Source organism: Mastomys coucha, unplaced genomic scaffold (genome assembly GCF_008632895.1).
Source record: "Mastomys coucha isolate ucsf_1 unplaced genomic scaffold, UCSF_Mcou_1 pScaffold9, whole genome shotgun sequence".
Taxonomy (NCBI): Eukaryota; Metazoa; Chordata; class Mammalia; order Rodentia; family Muridae; genus Mastomys; species Mastomys coucha.
This window is the reverse complement of record NW_022196915.1, coordinates 76962551-76965993: the sequence shown is the minus strand read 5'-3', so window position 1 is coordinate 76965993 and position 3443 is coordinate 76962551. Positions and strand designations below refer to the sequence as shown.

Genomic DNA, 3443 nt, shown 5'->3' with positions numbered 1-3443 from the left:
TCTTGGATGTAGGTTGAGTAAGGCACTGATATCAGACCTATGATATCAGAATATCATAAGGAGTCCTATTATTGTTACTTTATTTATTAGACTAGTAGTTTTTGATTTTGACATAGGTCTCTGGAATCCTGATGTTTTATCATAGCGATAGAAAGAAAACAAGGACTGAGTGAAAAAAAAAATTGTCAAAATGAATAAAAGCTATGTTGTATAGCTTTTACAACAATTAATTACAGAAATTATAATTTTAAAATTTCAAGTATCAGACATACTCTTGAGCATAAAAGTTAAAAGAAAAAATGTGGAAGATATATTTGACAATGTTTAAATAATTTAAACTAAAAAAATATTAAAAGCAGTTTAAAAGATCTTTAAATATGGCCCTCTGGGTTTCTACATGCCTTCCTGGTTGCTGGTCACATGGTAAGGGTTGGGGGAAGGTGCCTCTCTAGTTCGCTACCTGTGTCTATGGTCCGGCCCGAAGCATCTGTCTACCCAGACCCATTCCAGGTGTGTGGCTCTACGGGAACCTGCTCCCAAATGCAGATAATGGGCCACCACCACAGCTCTTGGCCAGGTGTAAGGCTGATGGATGTCTGTGCTACTTCTAGAATTGATGAAGACATCAAGGTCACCCTAGTGTTTGAGCATATGTATGGATCACGACCTAGGGACAAAGCACCCCTATCATGATTGCCACTTGAGACCATCAAGAATTTGATGTCAGTTTCTAAGAAACCTAGATTTTCTTCATGAAAAGTACATTGTTTACCTGAGCCCTGAAGCCAGAGAACATTTTAGTGACAAGTAAAGGAACAGTCAAGCTGTCTGAGTTTGGCCAGGCCAGAATCTACAGCTACAAGATGGCCCTCACACCTGTGGCTGTTAAGCTCTGGTACCAGGCTCCTGAAGTTCTTCTGCCATCTTCATGTGATATGTATGCCATGGACATGGGGAGTGTTGCCTGTATCTTTTCAGAAATGTTCTCTCAGAAGTGTCTCTCCTGTGGAAACTGAACCTGAACCAGTTAGGCAAAATCTTCCATCTCCTTGGTTTGCCTCCAGAAGGCGATTGGCCTTGAGAGATAGGTCTCTCTACCCCAAGGAGCCTTCGCCCCAATAAGTCCTTCCAGCCAGTGCAGTTGCTGGTGCTGGAGATGGAGGAATCTGGAGAGCTGCTGATGTTGGTGATGCTGGAAATGCTGACCTTTAACCCACGTAAGTGAATCTCTGCCTTCTGAACCCTGCAGCACTCTCTCCTCACAAGCAGAAAGGTGACCAGGAGTGAAAAGCGTGACTGTCTCCCCCAATTTCTGGACACTGAGTGGAGAACATGAACCTGCAGCCTCTGCCTTCCCTTGAGGCTGTGGAGACTCCTTGAGATTTTTATAGACATTATTTTAAGCCTTTTATGTCAATTCCTTACCTCTCCTTAAGAAGATTTCCATCTCTCACTCCCATTTCTCTACACTAAAGGGCAGATACATCTTTCTTCTTCCCTCCCTTATTTATATTGGGATGTTTTTGATATACAGGTAACCAAAACAAAACAAAGGAAAAAATATTTAAAATTATTATGTTTGCTAATGTCGCTCATGCTAATCTGCTTAAGTAATTCATATGATAATTGTACTGTGTTGGTCTGAAGAAGAATGGTCTCCATAGACTTACATTTAAATGTTTAGGGAGTGGTACTATTAGGAAGTGTGGCCTTGTTGGAGTATAGGCGGCCTTGTTACAGGAAGTGTGTCACTGGGCAGGAGCTTCCGGTTTCCAAGTGATCGGGCCAGATCCAGTGTCTTCTTTTTTGTGCTCTCTTCCTTGCAGGATGTAAAAATTTCAGCTACCTGTCCAATACCTTGTCTTCCTGCTTGCTTCTGTGTTTCTAGCCATGACAGCAATGGTCTAAACCTCTGAACTGTAAAGCAGCCCCAACTAAATTCTTTCCTTTATAAAAGTTTCTGGGGCCATGGTATCACTTCACAACAATTGAAACTAACTAACCCAAGTACTATTAGCACTAAAATAATGTAAAGTAGACAATCAATGTTTAAATATGTTTTAAGAGGAGTGGAGGGTGGGGGGTTGGAGGAAGTACCCCCAGAGAGCCACGGAAAGGGGGAGATAAGGGGCTTGTAGAGGGAAAACTGGGAAGGGGGAAAGTATTTGAAATGTCAATAAATAAAATAACCAATAAAAAATGGAAAAAAGAAGTATGCTTTAAGAAAAACAATATCTCAGCTTTGTCAAATATAAAATGTGCCTTTATATTTGAGCATCCCTAATATAATGCTAGTGGCTATGTAAACCAGAACAGACACTAAGAAAATCAAGCCAGAACTGAAATTAAAAACACCATAGAGTAGCTGTGACTTACCTGCTTAATGGGAGTATTTCTATAACCATACCCATCACCATAGTATTTATAATAGATATGATATAGTATCAGCTTAAATAGACATTGGTAGATAAATGAGAGATTTTATACCTATATCTGTATATATAAAATATATATTATATGTGTGTAATGATATATATGTATGAAAATATAATATATATGCATTATATGTAATAGTTATTCATATACTATATCATATACATAGTATTATATCTAGTAATATACATATGTATAGAAAGAGAGAGAAAGAGAGAAAGAGACGGGTTTGAATTATACAAAATATTTACTATAGCAGAGTTTAGTCATAGGAATTAGAAAATCTGAAAATGACAGAACTACCAAATCCCCTTAGTATTTGTCCTCATTCAGGTCCAAATAGATTTTAATAATTACAATTCACCAGGATTTTCAATGCCCTCAGGTTAACAGAACAAGCATGTATCTTCATGCCTTATTTTACTTATTTTCTTCTTTACTGTTCTTGGAATAAAGGATCATAAATTGCTGCTTTTTTCTATCATCACCCAGTGAAAACAAAAGCAGTCATTCACAAAAATGATAATCAACAAACTCCCTTGTATCCATGCTGTGATACTTAAAATGCCTGGTATTCATTTTGGAAAATTTCTCATTTTATTAATTATATCACAGGTGTTGAATAGAGAACCCTGTCTTTCCCCATGAGCTCAGACTGTACAAATGGCCAAATGAAATCCATGGAATAATGGGAAAAGATAAGACAACTTTGAATTGTAGAGTTCTAGGAGGTTGTGGGAGAATGTGTTGATCTTAACATCATAATGGAACAATTATAATAGAACAATGACATATAGATAGTCATAATTTATAAATGATGAGGATTCAAAAGGGTAACCTTCCGTCCTTTGAACACCATTGTTTAGGAAGTAAAAGAAATCTGAAAGGACCTTGTCAGGACCCCAGTACCTGAGGATCCAGCTACACCACTCCTGGGCATATATCCAAAAGATGCTCTAACATATAACAAGAACACATGCTCCACTATGTTCACAGCAGCCTTATTTATA

The 3443-nt window shown here is 37.9% G+C and overlaps 1 pseudogene; it reads left to right on the top strand.

Moving 5' to 3' along the window:
- The first annotated feature begins 585 nt into the window (after window positions 1–585).
- Window positions 586–1336, top strand: LOC116084194 (annotated as a pseudogene).
- The last annotated feature ends 2107 nt before the right edge of the window (window positions 1337–3443 follow it).